The following is a 16,570-nucleotide window of genomic DNA, read 5'->3' on the forward strand; positions in this document are numbered from 1 at the left end:
GGCCAAAGGCATGCAACTTCTCTGGAAGGCAGATTGTGGGCAGAGTAGGACTTCTTCATTCTAGCGCATTGATGTCATTGCCATGCCATGTTATTTTCTTGATTCTTTCTGTTCTGGTCCTAAAAGGCTTGTAAGGTTTTGGTGCCCTGTGGTACTAACATTTCCCTCCCTAGATACTACTGTTTGTCCCCAAAATGTTCCCTTCCTTGTAAGCTTCTTAGTCTGGTTCCCTGGCTTTGGGAGAGACCGCTAGTTTTGCTTTCAGCGGGCTTCATCAGGTAAGAATTCACCAACCAAGCCAGTGCCCTATTGGTTTATCTCTTAGCCTTTGGATATGGAATGGTCATTTTGCAAACAGCTTCCAATGTGTCCATTCCTTCCATATCCTAGCCTAATGGTGCTGGGATAACACAAAGTCTTTTCTCAACAGCCCAGGTCACTACAGAAAAAGTCTGTTCAAGTGTACCAATGCCACCGAGGAGTGGGGGTGGGGGGCGGAAGTCAGGACACGGGGCTCCTTCCTCAGAGTTAGAGAATTTCTCCAGATGACTGGTACGAGAGAGATATTCTGGGGTACACACAGAAGTCTCTAGGCTTGAGCTTCCTTTTTAATGTGGTGTCAAGAAATTTTCTAGTGACCGGTTCTTTGAGGATGACTGAGAACATTCTAGGTTTCTAATTTTAAATGAATAGTCCAGCTTCCATCATCATCATCATCATCATCATCGATCAGATGTAGCGTTTCTAAAAGCCTGAGTGAGTCGTAATGTGGAATTTTAGTGACTCGCCTGGTGTCTGGAGTGTGTGTTAAAAGATACCAGGAAGTCCTTGAGGAAAAAGAAAATGCACTGGGTTTGAGTCCTTAGGGACAGCTGCAGGGTGGGGCAGGGGAAAGGAGAAGCGGTGGGGGGGGGGGGGGGGGATGGAGTTGGGCCAATTCCCCTCAAGTCATTTTCTTTGGAAAATAGGAAGTAGAACCGAATCTAAAGATCAGCTGAAGAAGTGGGACTCCTTGATGAGATTCTTTTAATGAACTCATATCCGCAGCGGGGCTGGAAGGGGCCTGTGCCATTCAAGGCCTGGGCAGCTGTAGGAAAGAACTGGACAGGCCAGTTCCTGTCTCTATTTTCAGTTGGAGCAAAGGCGGAGACTTTGCTGGTCCTCTGCAAAGCATCCTTGGACCAATGGCACTCCATGCATTTTTCTGAGACTTTGGATCATTTGCAGTTTGCTCCACAACTCCCACACATTTGCCTCTTCGTGTCCCAAAGCTCTCACTGCTGCAACGTTCCCATAGGAATGTGGCCCCCTGCCAAGCGACCTCATGAACATTCCATTCATCTCCTTGGCTGGGAGGCAGCAAGGAAGCCAAATTGGCTGGTTTCTTAACCGTTTGGGTCCCGAACTCACCCTGAAATGAATGGTCAAGCTTGTTGGCCGTTTCCAATAACCAGAAAGAAACACAGAAGATAAAACAAAAGAGACGTATTTGTTTATTCATATGATCCCATCCGAAAAAAAAACTCAGCTATTTTTAAAGGTAGCTTAATGAAAACCACATTCTCTGGTTCTCCTTGTTGTGAAATCTTCTTCTACCAGAAAGGCATTTTGAAGTAATGAGGCTTTGTGAGGTGTGACTAAAAACAATGTGACTAAAATTTTTTTTTTTTTTTAAAGCAAACACAGCAGAATAGAGCCATCTAAATAAAGGTTGTTGCCTTCCAAGTAATCTCAATGGGACGTTATCCTGCCATTCCAAGATGCTCAAACATGTATAAAATTCCTTTTAGGGAATTACTGGCTGGGTCTTGCTCTCACTGTTTTGCTTTCTGTTTATCATTTGTTCAGCATGTATTAGATACCTCCTGTGTGCCAAGCACTCTACCAGACCCTGGGCACAGAGTGATGAGATGCACTCTCATTGAGTATTTGATAGGAGAAGGTCCTCAGGAACCAGTGGAAAAAGTTAGCCCAACCTAGGTTTGAATCCCAGGTTAGCCTGGTGCGGGTTGTGTAACCTCAGGCAACTTTCCTAAACTCATTGCATCAGTGTCCTTGTTTCTTTTCTTCTTCTTCTTCTTCTTTTTTTTAAAGATTTTATTTGTTTATTTGACAGACAGAGATCACAAGTAGGCAGAAAGGCAGGCAGAGAGAGCGAGAGAAAGAGAGAGGAAGCAGGCTCCCTGCTGAGCAGAGAGCCCGATGTGGGGCTCGATCCCAAGACCCTGAGATCATGACCTGAGCCAAAGGCAGAGGCTTTAACCCACTGAGGCACCCAGGTGACCCCATTTTTTTTTTTAGTGTCCTTTTTTCTAAAATGAAGATGGTAGGATCTACTTCATAGGATTGCTCTGAAGGGAAGATCAGATGAAATGTCTAAGTAGCGATAACACGAGGCTGATACAGAGTAATTGTTCAGCAAATGAGAGCTCTTGTGATTTTAACTGTTTGAATGATAGAGCCGGTTGGACCATCTTTCTTCAGGCTAGACCCTGAATACAGTTTTTGAAAAACCAACCATTTTATCATCGTGTATCTGGGTAACACAAGGTATAAATCTCAAGAGTGTACAAAAATGACAAAAACTTCTTCCTCTTGAGCATCTGCCCCTGGTTCTTCTCCCAGAGATGATCAATATGACCAGGATCTTGTGTATTTCCAGATTTAACTATTCTTGGGGATTATTTCATAATAACATTTATTAGATTTTCTTGGTGAATCACTTAAAAATTATTTTTATTTTTATTTTTTCCCCAATTAATTAACATGTAATGTATTATTGGTTTCAGAGGTAGAGGCCAGTGATTCATCAGTCTTCTATAACACACAGAGTTCATTCCATCACATGTCCTCCTTAATGTCCATCACCCTATCACCTCATCCCTCCACCCTCTCCCTTCCAGCAACCCTCAGTTTGTTTCCTGATTAAGAGTCTCTTTTTGTTTTTTGGTTTTTGGTTTTTTTTTTTGGCCTTCCTCTCTGATTTCTCATTTTATTTTTTCTTCTTTCCCCTATGATCCTCTGTTTTGTTTCTTAAATTCCACATATCAGTGAGATCACATGATAATTGTCTTTCTCTGATTGGCTTATTTCTTTTAGCATAATATCCTCTAGTTCCAGGGGCAACTGGGTGGCTCAGTGGGTTAAAGCCTCTGCCTTCAGCTCAGGTCATGATCCCAGGGTCCTGGGATTGAGCCCCGCATCAGGCTCTCTGCTGGGCAGGGAACCTGCTTCCCTTCCTCTCTCTCTGCCTGCCTCTCTGCCTACTTGTGATCTCTGTCTGCCAAATAAATAAAATAAAGAATCTTTTTAAAAAAATACCCTCTAGTTCCATCCGTGTTGTTGCAAATGGCAATATTTCTTTTTTGATGGCTGTATAATATTCCTGCACACGCACGTTTGTGTGTGTGTGTCTCCACATCTTCTTTATCCATTCCCCTGTCAATGAACATCTGGGTTATTTCCATAGTTTGGCTATTGTGGACATTCCTGCTATAAACTTTGAGGTGCAGTTGCCCCTTTGGATCATCACTTTTTTTTTTTTTTAAATGATCATATCCCATTTTATTGACTGGACATTCATAATTGATTTAGCCAGTCCCCTATCAATGAACATTTGTTTCTAATCTTTGGCTATGACCACAATGCAACCAAGACCATCTATGTGCCTACCTTTGACTAAGGATGATGAACCATGCAATGGGCATCTAAGGCAGTATCATCGGAATAAAGTGTCCGGTTAAAGCAGATAATGCTGATCTGATGGGGCACATTCTGGATTGTTTTCTCAAGAAAACTCACAATTTTAATTCCTAGAATATTTATACCACTCCCTAAATGCTACCTGTTTTTGAAAATGAAGAGTCTTCACAATAATATTATTAAGAATGGTGGCTTTTTAGTTCAGACGGGATTGTCCTGAAGCCACACCGAGATACATACTACATGGACAAGGTTTTCGCTGGTTGGCACCAACGGGTCAAGGATACAGAGATTCCAGACAGCCACTCTAGGAGCAGCTGGTGGGAAGATTCACACTCTAAATTTGCTGCCACAGCTTGAGACAGTGAAATGTATTAAAATGTGCCACATCGGTTAACATGGCTTCAGTGCGATGAAGGCTGCCAATCTGGAAGGAGGGCCAATGTTCTCTGGCGGCCATCTTTACTGATGCTCAGGCCCACACAGGCTGTGTATAGGGTTGAATCAGAGAGAATGTATATGTGAGGTTCTGGCACAATCCATGCATAAGTAAGACTCGGGGATTAGCTTTCCTGGATGGGTGATTATTTCTGAATCATGAGAGAGGCACATGTGGAAAGGAGGCAGGGAAATGGAAGTCTTTCTAAGAAGTCTCTACCGTCAGAGGCGCGGATCCTCAAATGAGCTCCATGCAAATGAAAACCGGTCCCAGTGGCATCCTGAGCCAAAGAAAATTCTTGGTTGGGGTTGAAAAAAATGTCAGATAAATAGTTTTTCCTTGCTTCTCAGCAGGCCTCAGCTATCACTGCAATCCAGATCTGGCCTCTGAGCGGTTCTGGCAGGTTTATCTTGGACCAGCTGCTGTGATGAAATCGCAGTAATTCCAGGTTTCCCTCAAATCCAGACTGAGCCAAAGGCAATCCAGGCTTCTAGCATCCGGCTTACTTCATTGCCCTCTCTCCAGTCCCTCCTCCACTTTCAAGCTTCGGATTTTTAAAAAAAAAATTTTTAATTTCTTAAAAAAATTTAAAGTAATCTCTATAACCAATGTGGGGCTTGAACCCACAACCCCAAGAACAAGAGCCCATGCACTACCAGCTGTGCCAGCCAGGTGCCCTGCTTCTGATTTTTTTTTTTTTAAACCAAGATAAGCGTGGTGGGGAAACCCTTCCAGGGCAGCCTGGAAATCTAGAAAATGTTTATTTCAGATTACTTCCAGAAACCACTATGGAGCACTGGTAAGTCTCCTTAGGTGGGTTACATGGAGCGGTGCTGAGCACTGTGGATTGTGCATCTGACAATACCCCAGGCTTCCTACGTGAAAGATCCCACTTAATCTACTGACAGCACTATGAACTAGGAACTATTATCCCTATTTTACTAAAAAGAAAACGGGGTCTTAGAAAGGTTGAGTCTCCTCCCTGAGGACTCACAGCTGGTGAATAGAAGTGTCTGAATTTGAATCTGCCTCTGGCCCGAATAGACTTCTGCTGATTCTTGCTAGGTTATAGCACTGGCCATGGGCAAGAAGGCCTTATTTAGAGTCCAGGAAAAGAGACTGGGACAAGGAAAAACTAAGGTGAACAAAAGGGAGGAAACCAAGACCCAGATGAGAGAAGGCAGAGGTGGATGCATACAGTATGTGGACAAAGTGGCAGGCTTAGGGAGGGCTGCTTACTGAATTTCTTTTTCTTTCTTTCTTTCTTTCTTTCTTTCTTTCTTTCTTTCTTCCTTCCTTCCTTCCTTCCTTCCTTCCTTCCTTCCTTCCTTCCTTCCTTCTTTTCAATTTTATTTATCTGTTTGAGAGAGCAAAAGCAGGGGGGAGAGGGATAAGCAGGCTCCCCACTGAGCAGGAAGCCTGACACGGGTCTTGATCCCACGACCTGAGCTGAAGGCAGATGCTTAATTGACTGAGCCACCCAGGTGCCCCTTTATTGAATTTCTTGTAATTTCTTTAAAACAGCATTCCTGGGCTAGATGGGTGGCTCACTGCTTGACCCCCAAATTCTGGGTTCCCAGGAGAATGGCCACAGATCTGGCTTAGGGCATAAAGCATCCTCAACCCAGACAGGGAAATGGACTCTGACCAGAGCCCACCTCACAACATCCAGCAGCTCATGTTGGAGAGAGAGAGGAGGGTGGACTCAGAGTGGAGCTGTGGGATCCTGAAGCACGTGATGTGTAAGGAAGAACCCTTCTGAGCAAAGTGGCTGACAAATGTCTTTTATTTTCACCTGTGGTATCTTCGAACATGTTCTTTGGATCATCCTTAGGTAGGTGTGGAGGGCTGCTGGTAACAAAGGTCTAACAGTCAAAATGGAGGAAATGCTGGATTCCAGAAATGACTCATCAATGATTCTGACCTGAGGAAAATTCATTATCTAAAAAGTAAAGAGAGAAGCAGTATCCCACTTCCTTGACAGTGGTTTCTTCCTGGCAAAGTCTCCAGCCGAGGGAGAGGAGACATTTTAATCTCTTGACTATTTTGTTGGAAACGTAATGTGAGGTATCAGAAGTCAGGAGAAAATAACAAAATTGCCCAATTTTGCATGTCCTGGTTAGGGAAAGGGCAATCTCCATGGAGTAGAGCAAAAAAGACAAGGAGAGGGTCATCTGGGTGACGCAGTTGGTTAAGCAGCTGCCTTTGGCTCAGGTCATGATATCGGGGTCCTGGGTTTGAGTCCCGCATCAGACTCCTTGCTCAGCGGGGAGCCTGCTTCTCTTTCTGCATCTGCCTGCCACACATGAGGTTCTGTCCTGGCCAAAGAGACGCGAGGAAGAACGTCACTAAAGGATGCCCACTGGATAAACAAACAACATCTCCCCCTCTCCCCACCTCCCCCAAAAAAACACCAAAAAAATTGTCCACTGTCCACTGACTACTGCTGAGGCTGCCTCTGGAGCCTGGACCTGAAGCAGCCATCGGAAGCCTGTGTGGAGAAGCCCTGACCCCCCTGACTGGGACTGAGCTGAACGTGGGAAAGAACCCGGGTCCCCGATGACCTCATGGAGCCACTGAATTCACCGGTGCTGGACTTCTTGTTACAAAGATGAGTTTTCCTTATGGTTTAGTGCAGGCAGGTCAGAGCTTGTGCTTTTTTGTGGGCCAATGCCACCTAGATAATACGCTCCTTCCTGGCCTGGTTCATGTTGGTTCCCCTCACTTCCTCTTCCGGGAAACAGGACGGGCCTCCGCCAGGAATCCTGTAGGCCGTGTGGGAAATGCAGCAGGTCCTTTCCAAGCCTGGAATTCTCTGCTCCTGTGCTCTGCGGAGAGGAGCTCTGCACTGCTGCTGGAGGGGGTTCCTCAGGGCCCTGCAGTGGAGGGCAGTAGGAGTGCAGGGCTTGGAGGTAGACAACCCGAGAGGCATTCTGGTGATTCCATTACTGGTCCTGCCACTCTGGCTGCATCACATCAGCTCTCAGAAACTTTGTTTTCTTACCTGCAAGATGGGGGTAAAAGTAGCCTCTACCCCAGGATGAGGATTAAATGAGAAAACTATCCAAGTGCCTTTGCATGTGAACTCCTATTTATAATTTCTTTCAAGAAAAATCCAAAACGAAGAGCAGAAACAACAGGATTTGGTTACTTTACTGGAAACAGAGAAATGAAATATAAAGTCATTTTTTGGAAATTTGGGGAAAGCGGCGGTCTTCTCCAGGCAAGATTTCATGCTCTTTCCCTCACCAGCTTTTCTAACAAACACCACTCTTTCTAAGTGCATCTAAAGAGCAGCCCAGCTGGGAGCAGAGGAGAAAGAGGAGTCCCTTGGACTGTGGCCTGCAGCCCCAGTGCCACCAGCTAGCTATTAATAGTCTATAAACCCTTGGAGTGGAGCCCCAGCCCCTCCCACCCCCACCCCCCGGGACAGCAGAGGGGTCAGAGCACTGCCTGATATGGTCTCAGAATACTGGTGATCCCTGGAATTCTCCCAGTTAGGGAACTTTTCTCTGGCTGGGCTGGGCCTGGCTGGGCTTCCTCGTGCAGAGACCCCAGCCTGAACTGCTCGTCAGGTTCACATTCAGCGAGCATATATTGACCTCTTTCTGGGTCCCCAGACCACACACTACCTACTTTGAGACACACGATCTCATTGTACCCTCCCAGCAATGAGCACGGCTATCCTATGGAAACGGAACCCAGCTCAGAGAGGGGTCACGGATGGTTCAAGGTCATTCAGAGAGGAAATTCGGGTTCTAAAACCCAAGTCATGGGTCTCCAAGCCAGTGCTCTAAAATTTGTATTACATTGTGAAGTCTAGGGGACCTCTGGGTCTCCCACAAGACCACCCAGATCCTCTGGTCATGCTGGCCAGGAGGGTGGGGGCCTGGGAGTAAAGTGGGTCGGGGAGCAAGGGCAAAGCCAGCCTGACCCCTGGACTCTGGCCTGGAGAAGCTGACCTGGAGCAGCAACCCTGGGTAGGGAGCCACAGGCTCAGGGAGCATATGGAGCCCCTCCCTCCTTTTCGGCACGGACACCTGACCCTATCCCTTCCCTGCTTAGACCCCAAGCTTGACACTTGGGGTCCTTCATGACCGAACTCCTGCTCCTCTTTCAACATTTACTCTGATTCTGTACCTTCTGTTCCCGTCCACCCCCACTGACAGGTGCCAGGATAGCATTTTGAGGGCAAGGATCGAATCTTAGGCCTTTTTGGACCCCAGATCCTGGCCCAGCCTCCAGAGCAGGTGTGATGCTCAGGAACTGCAGGGAGAGCTGGGTCCAGAGAGCTGGGCCAGGAGAGGTGCGGCATAGGACGTGGGGCAAAGAGGCCACACACAGAGGAGGGCCCAGACTGCCCTTCTGACTCTGGGGCTGAGTCCAAGAGATCCTGGGCCTGGGGTGTTTGGTCATCTCTTCTTTAAGAGTAAGTGCTAATGTCTGGGGCTGTCGAGGGCATTTGGTCCAGGCTGCTTCCAGAAGGAGTTCTTCTCCAGAGTTGGGCACAAATATTAGACTGTGAGTGTCTGTCTTCCTGGGTGCGGATGCCAGGACAGCCTACGGAGAAATGACAGCACAAGCATTTCCTGAGTGCTGACAAGATGCCAGGAATTGTTCTGGGAGCTGGTGGCCCGAGAAGCCCACCCAGAGAGGAACCGATCTAACTCAGATGTCATTTTTCCCAACAAAGAGTAGGAAGGGGTGTCTTTTCTTTCCATGACCATAGCTTTCAGAGTCTGGGGGCCTGAAGGTTTGTATTCTCAGTTCCAATCCTGTGTGCTGCCTCCTGTTCCAGGTTGGGCAAGAGTTAGGTCTTTGCTGGGGCCTCTGATAGAAGTGATTTTTTCTATCGTGGTTTCTCTGCCGCAGGGAGCACAGCGAGAGAGGGCGCAGCTGTTGGATCATGCCGCACCTTGGGGGGGCATACTCTCTTCCATGTTCCCTGTGCTCTCCCGGAGTCCCTTAGGAGGCTATCATCCCTCTTATTCTGCAGATGAGAGGAGACAGAGACTCAGGGAGAAGCTGGAGCTGAATCTGGAAACGCAGGTTCTGTCCAGAGCTGCTGCTTTGGTACCCACATCCCTCATTCAACTCATGTGGGGCCAGCCCCTCAGCCAGGGGACAGCACATGCTCCAGGCTTTGCCCTCCATGTCTGTCCCAACCACCAGGGTACCAGGAAGCCACAGGATGCCCTTTGAAGGGGCACGTGGTCACTGAGACCTGATGAGCCAGCCACCAGGGGACCTGGGGCTTGCGCGGGTACGTGCTTTGGACCACGGACAGTCCTGTTCCACCCCAGGCTGAGTCATCCATGGACAGTCACATCGGGTCACTCTATAGTCTCATGTTACTTGTTTTACAGCATTTCTGGGGTTTTTGTGGACCTTCCCAAACCTCCTTTGGGGGACTGGTTTCATAGGCAACCCATATTGAGCTCACGTGCTTTCTCACTTTTATTGCCTCCACTTCCTATTACAACTGTGCTGTTTCCTCCCATGGCCTGTCTCCCTAAGAAAGGAAAGAGCTCCTATTTCAGGAGGCTACCCTGTATGCCAGGCATGGTGACATATCATCTCTTTGACTTTAATCCTTATAACAAGCCTCTGAGAGTTTATTTCCATTTTTACGGTTCAGAATGCTAAGACGGAAGGGTTTAGTACCTTTCCTTATATGGCTAGGAAAGGGCAAAGCCAGAATTTGAACCTGGCCTTCTAACCACACCTATACTTTCCCATACACCCAGGGTCTCCTAAGGAGCTTGGCTGCTACTCTGGTGGCTCCTCAAGGTCAAACCCAAGTTCGACCTCTGTGATGGCTCCCGACTAGCTCTACAGAGCTGCTCCAGACTCTCCTGTCCCAGTCCTGAGCTCTGCTCAGTCCTTCTTCCTAGTGATTTTATTGGCTGAGAATCCTAGGCTCTGAGAGCCGAGGGGGCCTTTGGAAGTCGCCCAGTTCCCCTCCCCTGGAGCCTGAGCCTCCTGCCCGATCGTCACTGCCTGATGAATCTACCTTGGAGGTAAGCAGGACATGCAGTGTTTCCTCTTTTTTGGATAAGAAAATGTTTTCAGAGAGGGCATGTGGATATTCTCCATTTACCCCTGCCGGCCTGCTTTCGAACTTTCTGTACCCTTCTCTGTGCCCCAGGAGTCTGCAACAGCTGGGCTCCCTTGGCTTCTGGGCAGGAGGCTGGAAGGCTGGAGTAGAAGGGCGGGTGTGAGTGCTCTCCTGTTTCCTCCCTGCCTGGCTGGCCTCAGTTTGGCGGTGGTAAGTAGGTTCCTTTACCGAAAGCCACAGCTCCTGTCCAGTGGCCTCTGTTCCTTGCAGCTGTAGGTCTTACTGGGTCCCCACAAGACCCCTGTGCCCCTGGCCCTGGCATGGTGCTAGCTGCCCAACACTGCTGGTCTCCAGCATGTCACCACCCCTCAGCCCTGCTCCCAACCTTGAAAATCATTCCTTCATTGAATTTCCGTGAACCTTCCCATTGTTAATCTTGCTCACTCCTTTGGAGTGGTCCATCCATTTCCTGAAGAGACTCACCTGAGACAGAGGGGAAGTGACTCACCTAAGGTCTCTTGGCCACTGAGAGGTGCAGCTGGTTTTTGAACATTGGGTTTAGGACTCCTTGTGCCTGGGTCAGTCGTGCTCTCCGGTCTTAACCTTCTGCCCAAGACTGAGCACAGGTCTCCTGCGTGCATTCCTGGAGCACCATCGCCTACTGTGGGTTACTTTTGGGGGACTGACTACCCCTGGCTCTCCTCAGGTCAATATTACTGAATGCCTGAATACCCCTGGGTCAAGACCCTTCACTTTCCCCCCTGGCTGCCCCCCCCCATCAAAGGCTATCATTGCTGACCCCAGATGCAGTTCAGCCTAGGAGTCAGAGCCCAGTCCTTGAGGGCTTTTCCTGGCCCTGAACTTTAAGGGATTTCCCTGAAGCTTTGAACCAGCCAAGCTCCTGGGCACTAGCTAGGCAGGGGGCCAGAACCATTCCTCTCTCCTGATGTTGGGTATTAGCAGAAATGCTTATAGATAGAGTGGATGTCAAGCACATTAGCCACCTGAATGCCATCCCGCAAAAGTAGAGGTTTTTTTCTGTGAGGTTGGAGGCCCCTGGGGCTGGCTTAGCCCAGCCACCACGCGGCTCTGTGGCCCTGGGCGGGCTGTCCTCCTGCGAGACGGCAGGGCCGGGTGCCGTGATCTCTTGGTGCCCCAGCGACAGTGGTCCGGGGTCCTAGGTGGTGGGCTTGGAAATGCAGGGTGATTGCATGAGGCCAACGGGGACGCGATGGCAGGAACACCTGTGAGCAAATGAGATCTACCTGTCGGGAGCACAGATCGTAGGACCTATAGCTGTGACGACAGCCCCTATGAGGGGGCAGCTGTGGTGAGCCTGGGGAGAGAAGCCCAAGTGGCCAGGCGCCAGCTAGGCGGACTCAACTCTCTCACCGGAACACCAAGACACCCTGGATGGATGGAAGCAAGGTACCGGTCCTTCTGTCCCTAGGGTGCGGAGGCTTCCCTGGCTGAGGCCGCTGGTGCCGTGGGAGTGCCTGGGGGAGGTCGGGGAGAAGGGGGAATCAGTACCAGGTCCTGAGGAGGATCTGCGTGGGTGCCCTAGTACCCCAGCAACAGCCCTTCCCTCCTCTGGACACTTCTAGAGGAGAGATCTGATGTGTTGGCTCTCTGGTGTCAGGGCTGGCCTGGCCCAGCCTCCCCCAGCCGAGGAGAATCAGTGTCTGTCCGTGAATACTCGCCCTCTGTACAGGGAGGCCAGAAGTTCTGGAGGCAAAAGCTGAGGAATTCGAAGTATTTATGACTTAGCTGGATTGTTCCCAAACTGCAGGCTTCTCTAAAGAGCCTTCTGGATTTCATTGTGGTTGCTTCTCAGCTCTTACATCCTGGCCGAGGGCATCCTGGGTCTCACTATTCACTATAGCCTCTGGCTCTAGGGTCTGGGCCTCTGTGAGGCTGGCTGAGTAAATGCGCGGGTGCTTGCAAACCTTGTTGCCTGCCTAGAGGTAAAAAGCACAGAAACTGAAGTTGGCAATTCTAGCCCTTTCTACAGGGTCATCTTGGCCATACCACTTAACATCTCTGGGTTTTTTGCTCATCTCTCACATGGTTTGGTACTGCTGAGAACCTAGGGTAGTGGCTTTTCTAGGGGAGAAAAATCTGAGTAGAATAATGTTCTTTCTTCTAGTGGCTGTTTCACTTGAATTTGAACAGGAGCTGCTATCTTCTTACAGATTCTGCCTCTTGCCCTTATCCCCAGTTGCAGCTAATTGGCCCAAGGGTGGGCATGTGACCCAAACGGGGCCAGAGATTAGCATTCAGGCACTTATCCGGAGCCCCGCATTGGTATCCTAAGCTATAAATTTTGTGCACCATGGCCAATAGCTTTCCTTTCTGCTTCTGGCTTCCCTCCCCCTCTACTGCAGACATCACTGGCCAGGGAGAGTGCTGGATCTGCTGGATTGATAAGTAATGTCTGCATAAGTGGGTGAGGAGCACGGTGAGCATGAGGCCATTTGCTGACGCTGGTCCTGTGCTTGGAGCAATAACAGCAGTAAGAATTCATACCTGACACCACCTCTCAGCTTCACCCAATGTCCACAGCACTCCCGATCAGTGCCCTCGACAAGCCCTAGGTCATACAATGGTTCTGCTCAAGCTGGAACGGTCACTGTTTGAGTTGGAGCACAGCTTCTAGCCTAGAGAGAGCGAGGGGGGAAGGAGCCCCAGAGTCAGCCAAGCCCAACCAAGCCCCATACTTAACATGTGACAGCCCCCAATTAGATCTCACTACAAAGAAAGAGGCTCAGAGAGGTAAATGACTTTCCCATTAACACACAGCTAGTGAGTGTTAAGCCATGAACCCAGATGCTATGCTCTGAAGTTCCCAGGGCTTCTGGCTGTACCTAAAACGTGTGCTTGTGCACTCTTGGCTGCGTCATTCCTGGGTCACTTGATTCCCTGATACTTCGGCGAAAATGTCGAAGAAGATGGATGCTTGGTGGCTTGCAGGCTTTTCCCTGGAATTCCATTTTGAAATATCTCATGGAGTGATTGTAAATATGCGTCATCGTGGCACCTTCAGCTTACAACCAACATTCACGCAGAGGCCCGTGGGAGTAATCCTGATTGTGAGTGGAGGAAGCAGGGACTTTCGGTGGGTGGGTGGGGGGGGGGGTCACAGGCCAGGCCCACAGAACTGTGTGTTTTCTGCAGGGTGGCCGAGCCCATCTGGGACTGGGAACCAGGATGGCTGTCACCACGCTGCTTGGGTTCCTTGCTACGGGGTCCACACGCATTCCCTGAAGCAGATATAGGAGCCACCTCCTGACCACAGGGTGGGGATAGGACAGGGAGGGGAGGGTGATTGGAAAGAGTGGAGGGAGGGCTCACGGGCAGGAGCTTGGTGGCCCTGGATAGGCTTGATTGCTAAAGACCCAGAGTCCGGCTGAGCACCTGGGCACTTTGAAGCACCCTCCTCCCCGGCTCTTTTGCCCACCTCACAGGCTGAGCTCCTGCCTCCAGCCTTGCCCTGCATATGCCCCTGCCCCCCACCCCCACCACCATGGGGCTCCAAGGCCAGCTGGTCAGTCCCCTCTGTGAATGATGTCCCTTCCTTCTGATCTCAAGCCTTGCTTACTGCCCGGGCTCAGCCCTACCTGCTGCAGTCCTCCTGCCTGAACCGTGTGCAGCCTGTGGGAGCCTCACCCATGAGACGTCAGTGGCTCTGGCTGCTCTCCTGGGCACAGCGGTGCTCAGCTGTCCTAACCCCCAGGCCCCTTCCCTCCCTCCAGACACAAGCCTCATGCTCAGCTTGTCTCCTGCTTTCCGTTCAAGACTGGGCAGCACCCCAAATCTCCACTCCCAGGCAATGGCAGGCCACTTCTTTGCTGGAGAGAAAGTGAGGCTCCCCCAGCCACTAACACCTACACCCCTTCCCAGAGCACCCCAGATAACCAAGTGTTCGGCAAGAAAAGACACAGAACAGACCTTTATTATTTTTTTTTAATTTTTATTTTGTCCCATTTATTTGTCCCATTGCCTAATGGGACAAATAAAACATCATTAGGTTTTGATGTAGTGGTCCATGATTCATTACAGAACGGACCTTCAAAGGAACACCTTCAGAGTTTTGAATTTTTCTTCATTCCGAGTTTCTACAGTTAGTTAAGGAACCCTGCTCCATTCCCCCTCTGCCAACCAACTAACTAGATAAATACATAAACCAAATTCAAGAGGAAACCCTGTATTTGAGATGTGAAAAGTTGGAATCAAACCCCACTGATCTTGCACTTGATCCTCGTCTCTAGCCTGTGTGGCCCCAGAAATCTAAGGTGCTGGGCGTGTGGAGGCCACGGGGAATTATGGGAAGAATAAAGACTTCAGAGTCAGAACCAGGTTTGAGTCCCAGCTGGTGAACTTCTGTTTTCTCTTCCATAAAACAGGGGTGACAGTTGCCCTTCCCTGAGAGGTTTCTTGCCCAGTTGTCCACCAAAGCCGACGCTGGGCCTGACACCTGGTGGTAACCCAAGAGTTTGTCTCTGGTCTCGGCTTGACCTCTGGAGCCCATCTGTGACTCATGGCCTCCTGGCCACAAGGGGCTGGAGCTGAGCTTTCCTGAGAGGGAGTATCTGTCCCCTGGCAACACCCTCCACTTTGTACATGGCAAGCCAAGGGGGTCTGAACCCCCTAATTCCCTACAAGGAGCCTAGCAGGGACTGTGGCCAGAGGGGGTCACGTGAAGCAGAAACCTGGGAGGAGATGCAGCCTGGTTCCATGTGGGGTCTGATTCGGGTTCCATGTGGGGTCAGAGGACAGTAGCCAGGCTTGGAAGTCACTCGACTGTAGGCACATGGGGACGAGGCCATGCCTGTTTTGTTCTCTGCACGGTGTCTGGCAGCGTGGGCAATTCTTAAATCCTTATTGAACAAGTGAATAAATGAATGACAGCCTTATCAGTCAGAGCCTGGTTGCCTCAGGAATTTCTTCTAAAAACAAGCAAAGGAGAACAGCTGCTGGCAGGAAACAGAGGTCCTCTGGCAAACAGACAGGTCTGTCTGGATGCAAAGACTTAGTGATTGGTCAGGCAGCATAGAAGTGGATTCTGGAGGCCTTGCGCAGGCAAAGGAATTCTGGTCTTCGGATGGGCAAACCGCCGAGGGGACTGAGTTCAAGAGGTTAGAACCCGAACGCTAGAGCCTGGCTGTCCGGGCTCAATGCCCAGCTTTAGCACCCGTGAGGCACAGGACCTGTATCCTGGGACTCTGTTTCTTCCCTTGTATGTACCTCACAGTCTTGTAGAGGGGACTGGATGGGATTAGTGGTAGAAAGTCCACACTGCACGTATGCAGCAAGTACCCCGGTTAGTATTAGTGGAGAGGGGGCAGAGATGATCTGAGCTGGGTTTCAAGACGTGGAGGAAGGGAACAGGTGCAGGATGGATTAGCCCAGTGGGAGACTGGTTAAGAGGTCATTGCAATACCCAGGCATGAGGGGATGAGGCCTAAATTAAGGGAATACTTGGGGCATGAAGAGGAGAGCCGTGCAGATCGGGTGGGTCACGAAGAAGTAATCAGGAGAACGGACTGGCTATGGTGGAGGGGAAGCAGAAAGTTCGAAACTCCTCAGTGCATCTGAGAGCACCTGGGAAGAAGATGGCTCCTCTGGGACAGATTAAAAGCAGGTATGGGGAGGATAAAATTTCAGGTGGGTGTGCTTGGTTGTGCTAAGGGGAGATGTGAGGCTGGAAGTGCCCAACCAGCTGGGTGACATATCGGGGTGGGGAAGGAGACAGGCCATAGTGGAAGCCAGGCAGAGACATAAATATGGAAGACACTTGTAGGCAGCATTCGCATTTGGGGGCTGGGGTGGTGGAAAAAAGCCCACCTAGGGTCAAAAACACAGCAGCCAGAGAGCGGGAGAGAAGCAGCAAAGTATAGCGTGTGTGTGACCTTTGTAGCAGAGTTTCTGGAAGGAGGTGACGGACAGCAACGTCAGATCTGCAGAGCCAGGAGAAGATGGGTTGGGGTGTGCCCCATGCTGACCATGCAGAGAGCCATTACAGCTGCCGAAAAACCAGTAGCATGCTCTAGGGGTTCATCAAAGAAAGGGGCAAGGGAGGAGGCAGAACCAGCATGGAACTGTATCTTTCCAAGAGAGTGTCCCAGAGAAAAGTGTGAATCAGGGCAGACGGTGGAATTACCTGGAGAACAGGCTCAGGGGCAAGCTGTTTTTCACCATGGGAGTCTGCATGGTTTGGCGTGAAAGCCAAGATGCTGGAGGAGAAGGGGGCTGGTCCTGACGGAGGGGCTGCCTGGGAACGGGGGCGGGAAGATGTGAGAGGCAGTGAGATGTTGGGATGCTACGGGAAACACAGGAAGCGAACACCTTTGAAGTCTTGGTAAAGGAAGGGG

The sequence above is a fragment of the Mustela nigripes genome, chromosome 1, assembly GCF_022355385.1.
Source record: "Mustela nigripes isolate SB6536 chromosome 1, MUSNIG.SB6536, whole genome shotgun sequence".
NCBI lineage: Eukaryota > Metazoa > Chordata > Mammalia > Carnivora > Mustelidae > Mustela > Mustela nigripes.